Here is a 22102-nt window from a genome sequence, read left to right as displayed (position 1 = left end):
ACCTAAAACTGGAAGACTTTTCAACAGATTTATTGACCTAATATATTTAACATTACGGTACTACCGACTGTTTTAGTGCTCAGAGCCCCAGAGGATGGCAATAAATGCACCCATTTCTAAGTTATCTGGGCCGTAAAAGTGCATGTGCACTCGTTAAAACATACCCAGACTAAAATGTTTATTTAGAATGGGCAAAGCAAGCTGCACCACCCATGTACAATAAAGGGCACCAAAAACATGTTACCTGTTTTACATAGCAGGCAGCTGTAGCGAGAAGTGAACATGGAGAAGCAGTCTCCGGTGCGTATGTCTGGAAGAGACGCCCTGCGCGAGAGAAATCTCCAGTCCGGGTGGGCGGGGCCTAATGCCGACATGGCGGACACAGCCCATGTCAACTCAACAATTGGCACCTGCTACCATGTTCCGGGCCTACTCAGGAGAATCTTTCCTTTACTTCCTCCGGCTACCAGGAAAACATTGATACAGGCTTTGATTATGAGCAGAATCGACTACTGTAACGCTCTGCTTTTTTCGACTCATGAAGCCTCCTTATATAAACTGCAGGTTGTGCAGAACACGGCGGCCCGCCTAGTTACGGGAGTTCCGCCCAGGACTCCCTCCATGCCCCTGTTAAGTAAGCTCCACTGGCTTCCAGTAAGGAAAAAGAGTGAAATTTAAGATAGAATGTATGGTCTTTAAGGCCTTAAACAGTCTCAGTCCGTCCTATCTCTCTAGCAAAATAACTACTTACACCCCTCTACTCTCTCTTAGATCAGGATCTAAATGTTTACTTTCTTTTCCCAGAATTAAAAAGTCGCGTACTGGTGGTAAAACTTTTTCTTACCTGGCCCCGGTTTTCTGGAATGAACTGCCACAATATCTCCGTGCCGACATGACCATCTTTCAGTTCAGAAAATTCCTTAAAACCTATCTCTTTTAATTAGCTCGCCGAGGCAGTAGGATTGTTACAAGCGCAGAGATACCCCTCGGGGTGATTCAGCGCTATATAAAATCATAAAAATAAAATAAAAATCCTGCTTCCACAAAAGCCGGACACAAAAGCAACGACAATAGATCTCGCCAAGGCGACGCAGCGCATGCGCTGCATCGCAGGCGAGACCTAAAAAGGTGTGTTCGAGGCATATGAGCTGCAGAATACATACTTTTGCATAGATCGCCATCTGGTGTTGGGCTCGGATGATTGCAGTTTGCTGTTGTCTTGGAAGAAGTCTTTATAGTCACGAGATAGGTGACTCCTCCCTTGGACGATAGTGCGCATGGGCATCGACTCCATCTTTAGATTGTTTTTTTCCGCCATAGGGTTCGGATGTGACTTTCGGCGCTCCAGTTGAGTACCGTGTTTCCAAACCTTTTTGACGCGTAAACCATCACTATTCGACTGTATTGTTTCGATCGCGTGACTTCGACACGCTAACCCACAAACTCCTCGATTCCGGTCGTTGACGCGGGCCAATGGGCCTATCGGCACCATTTGGGCCTACGGCTAATGAAAAGGACTCCATTTAAAAAATGCCCCCAGTGTGTAGCTAAATTTCCACACAGTGAGCACCACAAGGTCTGCAACCTTTGCCTCTCGCCAGAGCACGAAGAAAAGGATTAACAAGCCTGCGCCTCTTTTTGCTCTAAAAAGACTATCCGTGATCGCTGGGCTTGACGACACGTTATCGCTCAACAGGCTTCACAGGTGCCACATGACATCTTCGACGAGGGTCCCGATGTTCCAGAGTCAGAAGACTCGGAGAATCTCGACATCGTTTCTGCAGCCGATGACTCCGATGACCACATCACTCCAGGTCAACGAGTGAGTACAAATGCCCCCTACCCCGGCCGCCTTCGAAAAGAAGGCGGCTCCGGGTCAAAACTTCACCTTAGTCGAGACCGAGGAAAACTTCAGAAGCACTGCCTGCAGGCCCGGCTCCGAAGACAAAGGAAAAGCCTTCCGGCAGCCCGGGATCGAGCAAGCCATATATCAGTACCCAAAAAACACAGTTACCAAAATCGGGAATACACCCTACTCCCGTTACGTCCAAAAATGCCTCGGCATTGAGCTCTTCGGCACCGAAAGACCATAAGGCCCGGATCCGAACAAACATGGACAACCTTCGGATCCGAAAAAGATTTCCAACTCGACATCAAAGCCAAAGGAGCACAAAACCTCTCCTACGGCTCCAGAGCACAAATCGAAACCGTGTTCGGAACCGTAAAAATCGGCACCGAAAGGAGACAACACGGAGGGAGAACTGTTTCAACCAGATCCTATCGATCCGAAACACAAGATATTGCATGTGGACCCTAAAACAGGCCATATTGTCATCCGCCCAACAAAGAAGATACCTCACACTCTCCTGAGGTACCTGTCAAGAAAATAGACTTTGCAACTTCCCCCCTAAGACTCTCTTCTCCTGTTCTTCCTACTAAACCTTTGTCTCCTACAAACCCTCCCATACACTCTCCTAGATTCTCTTCATTCTCACCCTTACCACCACAGGATGAGGATGATTTAGGGGGTGGGGGTGCACACCATAATGACCCTTTAGATGACCCTTATGTTGACACTACTATACCACAGGAAACATGGGCAGATTATAACGATCCTTCAGATCCTCCAGACCTTCCTGATCCAGATGCATACCCAACAAGACCATCTCCCCCAGATGACAATATAGGGTTTAGTCAGCTTATCAATAGGGCTGCGCAATATCATGGTGTTCAACTACGTTCAGACCCCATAGAAGAGGACTTCCTTCTGGATATTTTTGCCCAGTCACAAAAGACAATACATACATTGCCTATGCTCAAAGGTGTCATTAAACATGCACCTGACATATTTAAAGACACTATCAGAACCAGGATTCTCAATCCTAGAATTGATAAAAAATATAAACCTGTCCCCAACAATCCGCCTACATTAAAGGACAACTCCCTTTAGATTCTCTGGTAGTGTCCAATGCAAGGAAACGTGCTTATTCACAAACCTCTGGTGATGCTCCACCTCCAGACAAAGAGTCTAAACTGATAGACGCATCAGGCAAACGAGTTCCCTTCCAAGCAGCCAATCACTGGAGGATAGCTAATGCACAGGCACTACTTGCCAGATATGACAGGGCTCACTACGATGAGCTTCAAGACCTAATTCAACATTTGCCTGACCAATACAAGGCCAAAGCAAATGATCTGGTCCAGGAGGGCAAGTTAATTACAAATGCATTTCTGGTTTTGAACAGGAAGTGCAAACAACAATCTTAAATCAGACGTTCTAACAAGAACACCTGTTTGGCCCAGCTGTAGATACAGCTTTAGAAAAAATGAAAAGAGATACAGACACTGCAAAATCTATGGGCGCGTTACAGTCTCAAACAACACGAGGCTCCTTTCATCGCTCCTTTTGTAGGGTCAGATCCAAAAACATTAGTACAGACACAACTTCCTCCTCCTACAAAAGCGCCACACAAACATCCCCCAACAAGGGATATTTTAGAGGTGGCTACAGGGGCAAAGGGAGAGGCGGAGGTAACAACAATCAAATCTCCCCCGCTACCAAACATTGACTTCCCTCTGCTCCCTCCAGACCATTCCACTCCGGTCGGAGGAAGTCTTTCACAGTTCCTACCTGTCTGGAACTCCATCACTACAGACAGGTGGGTAAGACAAATTATCCAGTATGGTTACTGCCTGGAACTTACCGAAAATCCCCCAACCATACCGCCCAAACAACGTCCAATGTCCACGGAACATCTAATGCTCCTGAATCAGGAAGTTCTCTCACTGCTCCAAAGCATGCGATAGAACCAGTTCTCCTCCAGCATCAAAGTACAGAGGTTTACTCCCTTTAGTTTCTCATTCCCTCTCAGACCAATACTGGACCTCAGATCTCTCAATATCTACATACAGTCAGATCACTTTCACATGATCACTCTTCAACAGTTCTTTCCACTGCTTCAACAAGGCGACTTCCTTGCCACTCTAGTTCTCAAGGACACCTATTTCCATATTCCCATACACCCTGCTCACAGGAAATATCTAAGGTTTACAGTGGACGGTTAACACTATCAGTTCAAGGTTCTCCCATTCGGAGTAACCACAGCATCCAGAGTCTTTACAACGTGTTGGTGGTGGTAGCCGCCCACTTGCAGAGACAACAAATTAATGTGTATCCATACCTGAAGGACTGGCTGATAAAAGCCAAGTCATACAACCAGTGTGTTCATCACACTTACCAAACAATTCATCTACTCCACAACTTGGGGTTCACCATAAACCTCCCCAAATCACATCTCCACCTCTCCCACATATAAGGCTTCCAAAGCTCTTGCATACCCCAATCCAGGCAGGATAGCTAGTATGCAAACCCTCATCACAAAATTTCAACCCCAACACTCACTACCAGCTTGAGTGTTCATGCAGCTTATAGGAATGATGGCCTCTTGCATTTTCATAGTACCCCATGCAAGACTTCAGATGCGCCCTTTACAAGAATGCTTAGCACGTCAGTGGAACCAGGCTCAAACCTTCAGATCTGGTGTTGGTGAACAGCCGCACACATCGCTCTCTGCAGTGGTGGAACACACAAAACCTTTCCAAAGGTCAGCCGTTCCTAGACCCAGTTTCACAAATAGTGCTAACAGCGGACGCATCACTCACAGGCTGGGGAGCCCATCTCCTAAACCACACCATTCAGGGCAGGTGGACCCCTCAACAAAAAGTGCTCCACATCAACCACCTGGAGTTGCTAGCAATCTTTCTTGCATTAAAATCATCCCAGTCACATCTCACCAACAAAACTGTCCTTTTCCGCACGGACAATATGACAGCAATGTATTATATACAAAAACAAGGAGGAACACATTCTTTGCAGCTTTCTGAACTAGTGCAAAACATATGGAGATGGGCCATCCCACAAAAGATATACCTTCTAGCAGAACATCTTCCGGGGATACACAATCAGATTGCGGATCTGCTCAGTCATCAGACACAGCAGATTCACGAATGGGTACTTCATCCTCAAGTTCTTCATCCATTCTTTCACATGTGGGGCCATCCAGACATAGATCTGTTTGCCACACACGCAAACGCAAAATCTCCAACCTTCGCCGCCGGGTATCCACACCCATTGTCCAAGGGCAATGCGATATGGATGAATTGGTCAGGCAGATTTACGTATGCTTTTCCGCCACTCCCACTCATTCCATTAGTAGTGCGCAAGCTCAAACACAGTCTCTCAAAATGATCCTAGTTGCTTGAACATGGGACCGGCAACCATGGTTCACAACACTTCTGGAACTCTCAGTCATTCCACACCAAAAACTACACCTCTCCCCAAAGCTTCTTACACAGAACCATGGAGAGATAAGGCGTCCAGATCCAGCTCAACTGAACCTGGCAATCTGGCTCCTGAAGTCCTAGGGTTCGGTTACCTCAACCTCCCACCGGACTGTATGAACATTATTAAAGAAGCTAGACGCCCTACTACCAGAGCTTGCTATGCAACCAAATGGAAAAGATTTGTCATTTACTGCAATAGCAACAAAATTGACCCACTAGATGCTTCGATTCAAAATATCATTTGCTGCTTACTGCATCTACAAAGATGTAATCTAGCATACACGTCCATAAGATTACATCTTGCGGCCCTTGCCGCTTACCTACAAAACAGACAACATTTGTCATTATTTAGGGTACCTGCTATTAAAGCGTTCATGGATGGCCTTAAAAGGATAATTCCTCCCACAATCCCACCCTCTCCAGAGTGTCCTTTCTAAGCTCATGGGTCCTCCATTTGAACTTTTACACAAATGTGAACTGCAGTTCCTTACATGGAAAGTTGCTTTCCTAGTTGCAATCACCTCTCTCAGAAGAGTAAGTGAGATCCAGGCTTTAACCATACAAGAACCATTCTTACAAATACATCATAACAAGGTGGTTCTTAAAACAAATCCAAAATTTCTTCGCAAAGTAATCTCGGATTTCCATCTTAATCAATTGGTGGAATTACCTGTGTTTTTTCCCAAAACCAGATTCTGTAGCAGAAAGAGCTCTTCACACACTGGATCAAAAGAGCTATACTTTATTACATTGACAGAACTAAACCTTTTAGAAAAACAAACCAACTGTTTGTAGCTTTCTCACCACCTCATAAAGGAAACACCATTTCAAAATCTGGAATTGCTAGGTGGATAGTCAAATGTATTCAAATATGCTACCACAAAGCAAAATGTACATTAACAGTTGCCCCTAGAGCGCATTCAACACGCAAACTAGGGGCTTCCATGGCATTGTTAGGGAATATTCCCTTAGATGACATTTGTAAGGCAGCAACATGGTCTACGCCACACACCTTCACCAAACACTATTGTGTAGACGTGCAGGCAAAACAACAAGCTTCTGTAGGCCAAGCTGTTCTTAAAACACTTTTTCAGACCACTGCAACAGATACAGGTGACCACCGCTAGGGGAGAACACTGCTATATAGTCTATGCACAAGTATGTATTATGCAGCTCATATGCCTCGAACGGAAAATGCTACTTACCAGTATGCATCTGTTCTTGGCATGTAGAGCTGCAGAATGACATTAGCCCACCCGCCTCCCCGGAACCTCTATCTGTTCCAGTGTTATCTTGCTTAGATACATTACACATGGACATCTTTTCTGTTTCTTACAAACTCCATCATTTCCCATCATGGCGAAAAACAATCTAAAGATGGAGTCGATGCCCATGCGCACTATCGTCCAAGGGAGGAGTCACCTATCTTGTGACTACAAAGACTTCTTCCAAGACAACAACAACAAACTGCAATCATCCGAGCCCAACACCAGATGGTGATCTATGCACAAGTATGTCATTCTGCAGCTCTACATACCCAGAACAGATGCATACGGGTAAGTAGCATTTTCCTTATAAGCTCTGTACCAATAACGACCCCATAGGCAACAGTAACCAAAAAATGGTACTTGACCAATAGTGTTCTTCAGACTCAATTGTTGTCCAAAGTTGCACTCACAGAATGTGAAGAGCCTGTAGAATAAACAACACACATTAATCCACGGTTGTCAAAAGTGGAATGTTGTCATACTATCATTGTGGAATAGCAGGCTCAGTCAAGTGAATTGCTCAATAAACACCAATGTATGGGTATCACTCCTTTATACATGCACCATATTGTGAAATGAATATCGTCACCAGAATACATTCCCAAGTGGGCCTTACCCGCAATCGGTCCTCTCAGTGATACTGCTTGCAGTATTTTGGTATAAGGGCCCACCACAATGGTATTTGAAGAAAATGTGGATACATTTGTTTGAGAATAAGTCCTCCTCATGAAACAACTCCTACTTAACTATGGAAAGACTGATAATTAAAATGAAAGAGTCCTAACATCATGGGCTGGTGAAGCTGTGATCCTAAGAAAACAGCACCTAGGAAGTCTAAGAAGTTAGCCAAACCATAGCCAATATTCTGACTCAATTAAAATTGCCTCTCATAATTGCAAGCGACATCAACTCAGCCAAGATCACCTCTGGAAATAATGTGATCTAAAGGTTCTTTAGGATGACTCTAAAACCAGGTGCTCACCTTACTGTGCTTAATCCCCTACTCTTAAAGCACCAGTCCCAGCAAAATGCACTTAGTTTGCGTTTTGGGGACCATTATAAACAAGGAAGAGGCCGTCGCTCAAGGGGATAGCCCGGAAGTGCATGAAGCTCATCTCCATGCACTGCTGGTAGATTGATAAAGCATGCAGGGAAATGTAGTTTCCCCTGCCTACTAGGTTCTTTTTGTGAACCGTAGCATGTAGATCAATAGACTAGATGATCTGATTGCAAATGCAGTGCAATATAACATCAGCCCTTGATACATGAACCCTTATTAAGAAATTACGTGCTAGACAGGGGATGTTAACAAAAACTATTAACATTGTATCTTACCCTATGTGTGAATTGAGGTTTTTGATTGAGAGGGGTGTAAGTCCTACTCAAGCAACAAGAACACTCCTTATCAGGATGAACCACAAAAGTAACTAAATCAACATGTGCTTAATCCTCTGGAATCTTGACAAAAAAAGCAGTCAGCCTGAACTCAGAGGCACTGTGTAAGGTATTTAGAAACAACCTGCCCTGAGGCCAATTCTTGAGGCTCCGACGGTATTGCAGTGAAGTCGGCACTTTGGTAACACAGGCAACATGTGACCAAGAAACTGAAAAATTGCAACTATCTGTCTGAAATCATCATCACACATAAGAGAGCTCCTAATAACAAAAAAGAAGCTATCCTTGCCACCAAGACAGAACAAACCAGATTGACATGCATTACCAATCCAGTATTATAGGAAGATGATCAACAAACGTTGGGCGATATTGAATAGTGGCGGATCTACCATTGAAAAGTCCCTATATATATTCAAATGAACCCAAAACATTAAGGACTTGGTTGTTCATATCAGACCATAACACACCGCCACTACCACAGAAAATTAAACCAGCAGTTGGGGTTCTTCCACTCGTTGGAGAACATTATCCATGTGGCCAGTGCAATGTCTGTCCTTTCACAATTACTATCAGACAGGTAGACCTAGGCTCAGCCGATCTGGAACTTATACAAACATACTAATTGTGAGACCAAAAATTGCATATATCAAACCAAATGTCCTTGTGGCATTCGCTGCATTGGAATGACGACGAGACCAGTCAATGCCCGTGTAAGCGAAAACTACAGTACTATCATATGATATATGAGCACCCACTTAAATGCGGAAGATCACAGTCTTGATGACATACACTGGGTCATCTTGAAATCCTTACATACCACAGACTTCATCACCAGCAATTATTTTTAACATAGATGGATTTTCAAACTGAAAGCGAACATTATAGGGCTGAATGACAACATACATTGGACCAAAATCTGATAATGACAACATCATATTGACGAGAAGTAGGGGACGGCTCACCCGCTAAGGCAGAGGAGCGTCGCCTCACTTAGTGCAAAAAGAAAATGATAGTAATGCAACGTTAATAACTTTAAGTTATTTTCATTTCTTCTTCTGTAAGAACCGAGCCAGGTTGGGGCGGGGCTGGGCTTGTCACAGGGAGAGGGAGGCGGAGTGGTTGCTGCTGCAGTAAGTGCGCATGACTGTTTGGCTGGCCATCTTAGGCCAAACCGTCATGCGCACATAGCATGTTCTCCACCGGCCGTATTGTATAGCCTGGGTGGAGAACATGCAGAGCCTCCCAGTCCCCATCTGAGCACCGAACCACGGCGCTCAGATCAATCACGACGTTGCTGTCATGGTGACTGCAGCGTCGTTATTGGCTTAGGGGAGCCTATGTCCTGCCGGAAGCCAGGAGAACAATGAGGACGGGGAAGAGGCTGAGGCTGGTGACCGGCGACGACAAGGTAAGTCTTCTTTTTCTCTCTAACTCCCCCTCTCCCATCACTGTTACCTAGCTGCCACAACTGCAAGAAGTACGTGCACCCTAAACCTCTACTCCATTTGTTCCCTCTACTATTTCGCCAATGCAACAAGAGAATAGATTCCTGTCCTTATCCTAGTGGCATAGGGATTATTGCACATGATCAGTCACTTTCTTATATGCTCTGTCATGTGTGATAGAATGACTAGTTACCATCCTAGTCCTTATGGTGCACAACTTCTTGTGATGCATCACGGTCAGAACTACCACTTTGACCTTTATGATGCACAGTCTCCAATGATGCATTACTATAATATTTTTTATGTTGATATCCATCCAGATCTTGTTTTAGACATTGTACACACCATGGACATGTACCAACCCCCTTTCGTTCATAAATGGGGTTTTTATTTTTTCAAATTGATTCTGAGTCAGGACATAGCACCCATCTGTTTTTGACCTGCACTGCTCTTTCACCACTTACAGCCGTGACACTCTCCTCTGTTGTCTGCTGTTGCACCGTATTTTCATATTTTATTTCTTCCATAACATTCCCCCCCTCGAGTTGATATTTCAACTCCTGGATCTAAACCGTGGTCTACACTTGGCACTAGGTGATCTATATTGCCCTGGACATCTACTACTCAAGGTGGTGTCTTAACTGGAAACATCCCTCCCGCCTTGGTACCAATCCTTCTATAACATGCTAAGACTAATTGGATAGCACAATACACAGCTAGTAGGCTCACAGTAGCTGGCAACAAGGCTCCCAACAGTCCTGACATCCAGGATGGTAGAAGAGAAAACCAACCGGTAAACCATTTACCCGGGGCACCTCCTTCATCTACCATTTGCTTTTGTAGATTGTACAAAGTTTGTATAGCCTCTGGCAAAGTTCCATTGTCCGCATTGTGTACTTGGATAAATGTACAGCGAGCAGTTCCTATCTTGGCACATAACCCTCCTTGCTTGGCTGTCATAAGGTCAAGTACATAACTGTGCTACATTACCATCTTTCTCATTGCACGCAGCTCTTCCTTTATGGCATTGAATCCATATTTTGTATTGTTGAGGCACTCCCATCGAGTTATCTGCAGCCATCGAGCTGTTGCCTTAACCTGGTCAAATGGCAGGATGCTCCCAAAGAACAGCTGTGCATCATTAAATAACCAATACTCTTGAGGATTATCGTTCCACGTGGTAGTGCTGTTGGAATGGGTGCATACGATGTTAAAGAGTGTCGTGATATGTGCGGGTCCGACAACGATATCTGTAAATGCAATGTAAACGTATGCCATAGCCTGTGCCCGCAAAATCCTGTCAATGCCCATCACAGCAGCACCGACATCAGCAATAATGATACTAATGTATGTCATAATCCATGCTCGTGCGATATTATGGTTGCCAATAAGAACAATGTCGGTTTATGTTCAGACCAAAGCAATTGCAGAAAGAACAATGTCAATGTACAAGATGACAAATCAATGCGCTATGTGGATAATGTGGCTGCCATATTATTCTTAGGAGTTCCAATGAAGTCTCATCATTGATGTAGGATTCACCCAAAGTGACCAAACCATCAGCCCGAGACAGACGTGGTTAGGCTGGTCCTGCGACCCATGCCTATCAAGTAACTGGTTAATGGGAGGGTCCCCTATAAACTAAAAGCAAACAACGCACCCAGGGAAAACCCTGATCGATTCCACCGATAGTTGCACCGCAAACAAGTCCGTGGTAATTGGCCCCAATAAAACCCATTTGGCCAAAGGCTTGTGTTCCCCTGAAATACCACAAAGCTAGATAACACTTGTAGATAGGTACACTCAACCAGCCAGGACACAACATGTACTCCTCACGTAATGATCACGCGCTCCTCATGCCAGACATCTGGGCACATACACACTGGCTCACATTAGCTCTCCCCAAGGTCGAGAGCCACCTGTGTCCATTGTACATTGAGAGTTTTTGAGCTGACACACTGTCCAGGCTCTCACGGTTGCAGCGTTTAATTAAATCAACTTGTTCCTGTTTTGCCAAATGCCTCTTGTCTTTTCATTTGTTTAAGGTAAATTCATATCCGAGCAACAGTGCCATTATACTCTGTAATTCTCTTCCTTTGATGATGATGATGCAACTAAGTTGTTGGACAACTCATGGGGTGTTTATGTTGAGTAGATATATTAATTCCAGGAATTACCAAGACTGGCATGCAATGTGACCAATGTGCAGACGTCACCCCAGTTCGGTGATAACTGGGCGTACAGTAGTTCTCCACACTGCATACCTGCCAACTTGAAGTACAAGCTCACTGTGTGAGGAGAAGGTGGGGTCTCAAAGTTGCGGGCCTATACCGAGAAGTACTTATGAGGCACTTTTGAACCCCATCCCACCCTTTCCTCCCTAAAAAACAAAAGAGAGCATGCTGAGGTTGGTGCCGATGTCCTGGGGTGTTTTCACACCCCTTAATGGATGTCAGCAGTTCTAAGCCTCGGAAAATGTGCTGGAAAACCAGTATTTACAGTGGTTTTGAGCATGTTTTCCCTGCCACTATGTGATATCGGCACCTCACTGGGAAAACATGTGATGGCAGCGGATATTGTATGTCACACGGTGGCATTATGTGAGTTGGCAGGTATGCACTACCAATAATGGTCCATGAGGCTGGAGGTGCCCCCCTGCATGTTAGTGTTATCTATTGTGGCGCTACCGTTGGCATTATGTCATACTATACAGTGCCATTTCCTCTGAAACACAAAGACAGATGTTAGTCTCATGACTGTCTGAGGACTCAGTGTACTATCCATCCAAGTGTATCGTGCAACGTTGTTGTCTCAAATTTGTGCACACTTTTTTACTGCAACCCTAATAACATCAGTACCATTCCATAACAACATGACCCATCAGGAGAATTCAATATCGGAATACCATTGATTATGGGCAAGAATTGATCCAGCGACGTTAAATTCTGACCTACGAACATAATCTGGGGGTAAAGAATTTACTAAGTAAATATTACACTCCGTGGGTGGGCGTGTTACTCCTAAAAATTCGAAATCTAAAACCATCTGGATCCAGTCTACAGTGTTAGGATGACCTGTCGTCTTCATGTGTGATACCTCATCTGTCATGTCCTTTCTAACAGTAAGAATATATAAAGCTTCTGCTGAAGTCATATTTTGTGGAATTGACTAGAAAACATTCTACTTTAACATGTGTTAATTACATATGGGCTTTAATCCTACACAATTAAAGATTCAACAGACAGAGAGCTGTGCTTGGGGGTACTTCCTTAGTTGAATGTAGCCGAGCTGATCCTGTAGCATAAGGAGATAGAGAGCAAACGAAAAATTATTTATTGGTACTTTCTAAACCTACATCTGATATATGCAGATACCACATATTATCTGATAAGCTGGTATTAACATTACGGAATACATTAGCATGAATAGAAAGTTCTCTTTGTGGGTGTGTGAGGTTGGAGCTAGAAAATATGTTGCTGTAAAAGAGCAACAATAGAAAAGATAGTATTAAGAGACAAAAAAGTAAAGGAAAACAAAAATACATAACTTTGGTGCAGTTGATCAAAAAATTGTGCAGAGGTATTTTTACGGTGACAATCTTCTTCCCCCTCTTGTTCCATTTACATCTATGATGCTTGGCATGATGTTGGATTCAGACGAATATCGGTGATGTGGAACCAAGGCTTCCTGCCATCTACCTTGAGTTAAGTGGGGGGGGGTCACCAAGGTCACTGTGAATGGTCCGTCGAATCTGGGCTCTCCATTTCCGTACTAAATTGCGTACAAAAACCTTGTCATCTATGTGCCCAACTGGGAAGTCGACCTCCGCGGTTGCGCGCTTCTCCTTCCCTTTGGTTACCTGTTTAGAAATTAACTTTGCAACCTTTATTAATTCATAAAGGTAAACATGCATTTCGTCATTTAGGATTTCCACTGAACTTTCTCCTTGTACATTACTTCTAGCGCAGGTACTTACACATTCATAGGTCTCCCTGTCACTATCTAATGGGATGTCAGGTGATGATCAGAACAAGGTGTGTTTCTAAGGGAAAAGAGTGCCGGTGGTAGGCAATACAACTACTTCTTATGCAACGTGGCACATAGCTTGCTGATCTTATTCTTCTGGAAGAACTTAACAAAGATATTGCTCAGACCAAAACAGAACTCCATGAGTTGATCGCTCTAGAAGATTGGGACAAAACCTTGGAGGATATCAACATGCAACTCAACAGATACACCGAAGAAATCAGTGAGCGGAAGATCCGCAAGTACAAACGAGACACCCTAGACTACAAGCTAGGGGAGGTGTACTCTTGGGCAGAGGTATACGCAAGACGACGACAGAATAAACCTTCCAACCTGAATACTGAGACAGACACGTCATCCTCGGACAGTGAAAGACGCACGACGAGCCAACCCTCAGCAACTGTCCATACAGGAGGCATCGCCCCGATTACCCAGATTCAACCTGATACCAATGTTCCTTTTTTAGAGTTAGGTCAAAAAGATCAAATAGACCCAGGAGGGGCAAAAGACGTCCCACCAACCATGCCCAGCCCGAAGTCGCAACCAGCACCAGGTCGACGGAACAAAGGGAAGAGACCATGAATCCTGAACAACTAGTAATCAACATTTCTAAATACCAACTTACAGAAATGGATATCAGAACATTACAAAAAGGAACATCATTCGTACCAACTTACCACACCAACAAATTGGAATTGGATATATGTCTGTTCAAATTTATGCGCAACCTTCGATTGCGACATTTTTTTGAAAACGTAGTACAATCGGAGCACGAGTCTGAATCACACTTGCTTAAACATCTTCGCCCGAAGAGCACTTTTCAAGCACCAATTTCCCATAAGACTTTAGACCTTTTTGAGAATTTGGTAAAAAATGACATTCTCTCCTTCAACTTTAGGAAACGTTCCAAACTTCAAAATCTCACCAACAAAGAGCGAGCAATTTTGGATAATTTGGCCAACAACCAGAACATCACCTGTCAAAAGGCAGACAAGGGCGGAGCCCTAGTCATAATGGATACCACCTTCTACCAGACCCAGGTAGATCTACACGTGAATGATAGCAGCACGTACTTGACTTTGTCTCAAGACCCCACAGTCAGTTTTGCCAATCTATTACTAACCATCGTTGACAAGGCCGTGGAAAACGGAACCATTGATGAGAAAACCAAGAGATTTTTAATTTCCAAACACCCCAGAACACCAACCCTTCACATGTTACCTAAGATCCACAAGGATCTTATGAAGCCTCCACTACGTCCAATAGTATCCACTAGGGGTAGCATACACGAAACAATTGGCAAGTTTTTGGATGTTCATCTGCAACAGTTTGTCACACGTATGAACACATACGTCAAGGATACCACCGATTTTTTACTCAAGATCAATCCGGTTACATTGCCTAACGACAAAGAAGTGTGGCTGTGCACCATTGACGTTAAGTCACTCTACACTACCATCCCTCATGACCTAGGGATTGAAGCTATTGAAGAGGTACTATTACAGTCTGACTTGGATCACGATTTGCAAGTGTTCTTGATGGAACTTCTTACCTTCACGCTGTATCATAGCTATTTCAGATGGAATAACAATTTTTACCTACAGCTCACAGGTACATCGATGGGCAATTGTGCCGCGCCTACCTACGCGAATTTGTTCATGCATGCATTTGAAAATAAATTCATTCTGAGTCTGGATACATGGAAGACACATGCACGTCTATTTCTGCGTTACATAGATGACATTTTCGTTTTATGGTTTGGCTCACTAGATTCCCTCAAGACAGTCTTGGCGAACCTAAATCATATCAATGACCGCATCCAATTCACCTTCAATTTCCATGAGGCATCCATAACATACCTGGACGTTCAAGTGACAATATGTGACAACCAACTCACCACCACTTTGTTTAGGAAAGACACAGATCGCAACAACTTACTGCATTACACCAGTTTCCATCAACCGGGATTGAAGAACCATTTACCATTTTCACAGTTACTTCGGGTAAAAAGGATTGTATCAGACCAAACAGAATCGCAAAATCAAATTCAGGCCATGGCACATCGTTTCACCACCCGTGGTTATCCCCAGGAGGTGATTTCCAACGCCATTACAAAAGTGGATAATACACCACGTGAAAGGTTGTTACAACCCACCACACGCAAAGAACAGCATCGCATGGTAATGGTTTCCCGGTTTTCCACCATGAGTCATAAATTCAAACCAACAATCAGAAAACACTGGCCAATGTTGACTTTTGAAACTGACTTCAATGGCATTTTCAGCAATCCACCGATGTTTGCATACACGAGGAGTAAGAACATCCAGGAACTAATCCGTCCCAGGATTGTTGCACCCATTACACCTTTTCGCGGAACAGTCCCCTGTTTAAACTGCAGTAACTGCAACAGCATCATCAAGGGCAATTCAGTTGCACACCCTATGAGAGGCACTCCCATCAAATTGCATGTCAATGCCACCTGCGACACTAACAACGTCATTTATCTACTTAAATGCCCTTGTGGCTTGGTATATGTTGGCAAAACCATAAGGAAGATCAAGACACGCATACTTGAGCACAAAAGCAACATACGCACTGGCAATTTGAAATCCACTGTGGCCACTCATTTTTTAGAGAAGCAACACAACATCTCGCAACTGAAATTTATGGTTCTGGAAACTGTGATGAAAACAGAGGGCAGAGATAATGACACCTTCCTACTGCAACGTGAAAACCACTGGATTTACAAACTGGACTCTCTGAAACCGAAGGGTCTCAATGACCGCTTGGAATTCGCCTGCTATTTATAAACATAAACTCTTGCATGTGCATGCTTGTAACCTTTCTGTTAATTTTCCCCACACGTTATCATTTTTTCACACACCTTTTTCGGAGTCTGTTTCCTTTTTATATGTTCACCCAATCCATTTATTTTTTTCACTCACACCGTCCCCGCGTTAATACATCCAACATGGCGTCGTTTTTTGCCCCACCAGTTCCAAATGGCTGCGCAGTCTAACAAGCGCCCATCACTTCCTGTTTGCACCGGTTTCTTTTTATACGCGCTGCATGTTGAGCGGCTCCACACGCATTTTGTGACCGTAGACCGGCACTGCTGTCTCACAGCCTGAACCGCTGATTCTTCATTTCGAGGTAAATGTTTGATTCGAATACGAGCACTTGTGCGTTTAATTCCTCGCATGCTAGTTTACACTTCGTCAACTCAGCAACGTTACTCTTTTCACTTTTCCGCTTGGGGTGTGATTCACGATTTATTTTCACATGGCGCTAAGGAGTTGTAAATACCTATTTTTTGTCCGTCCCCCCGCTTTTTTACCGAGCACCATAAGTAGCTTTATCTGGGTTTACCTTCTCTGCCATTGTTGGCAACACAGGTTCTTTGTTTTCCCATCACTACGATTCAAGCTTTACACGGCATGTTTTTTGTGTTTAATTCAAGTATCGCAGCGCAAGACAATGTGATAATAACAGTATCTAGATACCGTTTGTTTAACGTTTTGGCAGGGTCCTTCATTGACTTTTGTTTTATGGCGCAATCACTCATTGAAATTGTTTAGTTATATACATGTATCTTTTTTGTTTAGATTCCCCTGATGAAGGGCCAGATGGGCCCGAAATGCATTGGGAACATGGCTATCAGTTGATATGAAACACATACAATATCATCATCATTGCATTTTAAGTGCATAAAGCATTTTTTGGATCAATCAGTGACTAATAAATACTTCGATTTCAAACACCTACCACCTCTTCTTTTAACGTCATATCTAGATGGTGAAAAAAACGCTATAAGCTTTCGCTTGCCGAGGTGTGCCCAGAGGGACGTTGCCTGCGTTCAGCCAACGCATGAGAATCTATTTGTCTTTTCACACTCCCTGGGTTATGAGAGTGATACCTCAGTGGCACCCTACAAATTTGGCACTCTGTACACGTAGCCTGGTCTGTGCACGACCCGACCTTCTCTGTGATCTTATTCTTTAGCAGGACATTTAGGTGCTAAATGATGCCATTGCTTTGGGGATGGTAAACAGAGGATAGTTTGTTTTATTCCCAACATTGTCGTAAGATGTGTGAAGATTGCATTAACAAAGTGTGTGCCATTGTCAGATCTTAACCCTTCTGGGATTTCCCAGCATAGAATCACCTCAGGAATCAGAAATGTTGCAGCTGACTTAGCTTTACAATGGACGCACAGTCCTGCTTCAGTCCATTGGTGAAAAGGACAAACTACAACTATAAGGTACCGATAGTTGTTACATCTATCTAGCATGTCTACAAAGTCAATATGGAGGGCTTTAAAAGGATCTTGTGATCATAGAATTGAACACTTTCAGTGTGAGATTGGAAGAAAATTGTTGGCAGACAGCACAATTACGAAGGTATTTGTAAGCATGCAAATTGGGAATGTACCAGTCTTGTTGTATTTGCATAGACAAATGATCTCTTGAGATGTGAGTTGGTAAATGCAACTGATCAAGAGCTATCATAAGTAAAGACTGAGGCATCACTGGCTTACCTGTGGATATTTGTATGTATATTAGGTCATGCCCTGACTGGGAGCATCTTCTAGCCTACCATAACTGTTTTTCATGGGGTAGAACAGCCTCCTGCAACTCTCAAAGATATAAATGCGCTATGTCAGCATAATGAGGGATGACATTGTCTGTGGTAGGGTTAAACTCAGATGACAAGGCTGTTTGAGCTACCAAAACAGGGATATGTTGTGAACCTAATGGCACAGGCGATGGGTTGCTCCTAGCTTCATCTTTTGCAGCTCAATCTGCTAATGCATTACCTTGTGACGAAAATCCTTTCCATTTGTATGTGCTGAACATTTCACAACGGCCACTGCCTGTGGAACCACAAGTGCCTCTATTAGAGCGTCTAGGATATACTTGTGCATAACAGGACTTCCGTCTGATTTGAGAAAACATCTCTTACTCCATCTCATAATAATGGAATGTACAGTGGCAGTCACATAACCTGAATCTGAAAAACCGTGATGACTTTTCCTGCTCCTTGCTTAAAAACCTATGAATAATGTGCTGGTAGTGTTAACTGCTTTACAATGTGGAGTGTGTCAGAAGAGTCATGCTGAGTACTGGTGCACCTGTGTGTCTTACTCCTGTATCCTGGTCAATAGTAAAAGAACCATCAACAAAATAGACAAAACTACCTAGTATAGGGCCCTCTGTTACTGGAGTAGATTCATTAGGAATGGAAGTTGTGCAGTCATGCACATCATCCTCAGAATCTAATAAAGGATAAGCAAAGAATATTGCAGGATTCACTGTATGACACTTCACAACCTTCAAAGATGGTAGTGACAATATCACCTCATATGCTAACACTCTGTGTAGTCAGAGTATTCTTAGCCTTCTGAAAGATAGCAAACACTGCATGCTCTGCATATAGAGCTTTAAAGGTGCCCCCATGACAATGGAATTGCTCTTCAAAGGCTGCAGTGGCAAGAGCTTGCTCACAAGGATAATGTCCTCTCATCACTGAATCCAACTGTCCCCTAAAGTATGAAATGGTTTGTGTCCTAAAGGATATTTCCGGATAAGGACAGCTGTCATCACTTTACCATTGCAATGGCAAAATAGATAAAACTTCTTGGTATTATCAGGAGTTCCCAAAACCAGAGCATTTATTATCTTAGTTTTCAATTTCTGAAAAGACTCCCTCATCTCTAGTGTCAATATTATCTTGTCATTCTTGTCTTTTGCTTATTTGATAGTGATGGCAAAGGTCCTATTAAAGTGCTGCAATCAAAAACCCATCGTTTCACATAATTACAGAGACTAAGAAACTTCTGCATTCCTTTAACAGTTTCTGACTCAGTCATTTGACGAATGCATGCTGCTCTTTCAGGGGTTGCTCGTCGACCAGAAGCTGATAGTACTTGCCCTAAATATTGGATATCCTCCTGGCAATATTGGACTTTGTCTCTTTCTACCTTTTATTCTCTGTGTACGAGAATAACCAAAAGAGATATAGTATCTTTCCTACACTGCTGTTCTGGAGGATTCCAAACTAGTATGTCATCGACATACTGCAACTATGCGCTGTCACACTAAACATTTCACAGATCATTTTTCACCACTCTGTTGAAAATGCTAGGGGACTCACAATACCCTTGGGGTAAACAAGAATACAAATACTGAGTACCGCGATGGGAGAACACTGTCAAATAATGGCTGTCTGGATAGAGAGGAATGCAGAAAAAAGCATTCTTCAGATCTATAACAGAGAAATATTAAGCATGTTGAGGTATATTTGTTAGAATGATGGAGGGGTCAGGAACAATTGGAAATTCTGGTATGACTACATTGTTCAGGGGGCACAGGACCATACGCAAAGTATTACCCTTAGACTTCTTAACCGGGTAAATCAGGTTGTTTTAAGGAAGTGCTCCAGGGTAAATCACTCCTTGCTCTATCAGTGCCTGTATAGTTGGGACAATGCTCTCATCTGCTTCTTTAGAAAATTGATACCGCCTCACTCTACGTAAGGTAGCACCTTCCCTTAATGTAATTCATAATGGTGCAGGAGTATGAATAAGGCCTATATCATGGGGACCCCACGGTGTCTGGTACTTGGGAGGGATCTGCTTCCCTAACAGAATCAAAAGCTTTACCTGGTGTCAGGCATCCTTACTTCTAATACTGTCCTCAACGGTATGTCATCCTGAAAGTCTACAACAGTTTTCTTGGATTTGTCATCAGACAGTTGATCATCCAATGTTTCCCTAACCATTTTACCTGACTCAAGGAATACAATACATGCCCATTAAACATGGTTATGGTTACTGGATGTCAGAGCGCCATAGGTCGGTGTTACCTGAAAGGCTTGTATTTACAATCTTAACTCTGTGTCAGGCATCCAAGAATCTTGCCCTTGTTGCCGGAAATTGAATTCTCTAGGTTACTGGACCTCCTTTCTCAGTAACTCTGGTGCCTCTGGGATGATTGTATACAATGCTGTGGCAAAGGACTCCACATCAGCAGGTTGTGATCTCCAGTAGAGGAATCTAGTGTTACTGCCATATTCATGGAATGTGAAATTCCAGGAGTAGAAAAAATCAATAATGGTACCATCCGACTCAAAGTGTATGGTCATATTTAACTTGGCCCTAAGATCTCTCCATAACAGATTAGCTGAGGCAGCTGAAGAAAACGGAAAACAGCCATCAATATACCCCCCTCCTAATTACACCTCCACTGGTTTAGTAAATGCAACGCTCATTACTTCCCCAGAGAATCCTTGTGTGGCCATTGATCTATTACATATTGGAAATTTTCCCTCTCTAAAGCATGACGAGTTGCTTCTGTAGCTCTGAGGAATGCATACCTTTTGTTATTGATAGCTACTGTCACAGTGGGTTCCTCATCTGGCCTGTACGTCACTGGACACAAGGGAATACTTTGTGGGCACCCTCATTGTGTATATACTCCCACATAATTTGTCTGGAAAGGATTTCCTCCTCTCACAATTACACCTCCCTGTCCACTTTGATGTGGAGGCATCATTGGGGTGCTTGGTAATTTTGCTGTGGCAGCACGTGTTGTGCTTGAGACTTTACAGATTGCTGAACATTTTGTGGTGGTGTTTGAGGTACATATATTATTTGTGGGGTAGACTATGGCTGTACTGCTGTATTTCCTGGCTGATTGTAAACTCCTGTCCTTCCATTTTGTTCATCCCATCTCTTAGTTCTGAAATATCTCCCCAAAAAAAGTCCATATCTGTGACAGTAATGACCTACTTGGTCCATCCCTTTGGGACCTATCCTGCCTCTTCCTATTCTTCCTCGTCCTCCTCTACTTCTTCTTGTGCCCTTACATTATCCTGCTGTTGTGGATAGTGTTGTTGGGTGGTGCCTGGGACCTATCACAAAGAAATTGCAGTCATCTGAGTGGTGGCTGCTACTACAGCTTCTTCCACTGCTCCTTTCTTTGCCAATTTTTGCTGCACCAACTTTGATGCTGCTTTCTCTGTCACTTCCTGCTTGTTTCTCTCTTTCTCCTGCTTTTTCTTTACAAAAATAAATTATATGTACCTGTATCTCTCTCCAAGGCTTAGCTTCCAATGCCACTATACTATCAAGATTATCCCGTACATCAGAGGGTAACCCTTTCTTTACTATGTTGTAAAATAACACTGCATTTCCTCCTGTTACTTCCCAACCCTGATCTACTTGAGTCAATTTTTCTTTCATCCTGCTAAGAAATTGAGCAGAGTCCTCATTTGGCTGCATTGATTGAGCCATGAGGGACCCAATGTCTGGCCCGTCAGGATACATTTTCCTCAGCTGATTCCAGACTACTGTCCTAACTAAGTTAAATGGAGTACTATCATATCTAGTCTCAGTGAAAGTAACATTTGTCACTCCAGCTTTCAGCAAAATAGTGTTGGTTTCATCTGCTATAAGAGAGCTAAGCAAACTCTTTGTCTCCTACTGCCAAGGTGATGCCTGTAGTTTGCTTTTCAAAAGCTCTAATCTATTTCCCTCCTCCCTCTGTAAGTGGCGGTAACAATTTCTAAAGGTTCTCTTTGTCCATCTGTGACCAAGAAATATATTGTGGTGGCCCAGGTTCCTTG

General features: G+C 43.4%; 1 protein-coding gene across 1 annotated transcript in view; it reads left to right on the top strand.

Annotated features, from left to right (window-relative positions):
• Window positions 1-22102, top strand: part of BLM (BLM RecQ like helicase) — a 383147-nt gene that overhangs the window by 151095 nt on the left and 209950 nt on the right. The window lies entirely within an intron of this gene.

Source organism: Triturus cristatus, chromosome 3_1 (assembly GCF_964204655.1).
Source record: "Triturus cristatus chromosome 3_1, aTriCri1.1, whole genome shotgun sequence".
Classification (NCBI taxonomy): domain Eukaryota; kingdom Metazoa; phylum Chordata; class Amphibia; order Caudata; family Salamandridae; genus Triturus; species Triturus cristatus.
This window is presented reverse-complemented; position numbering and strand designations above follow the sequence as displayed.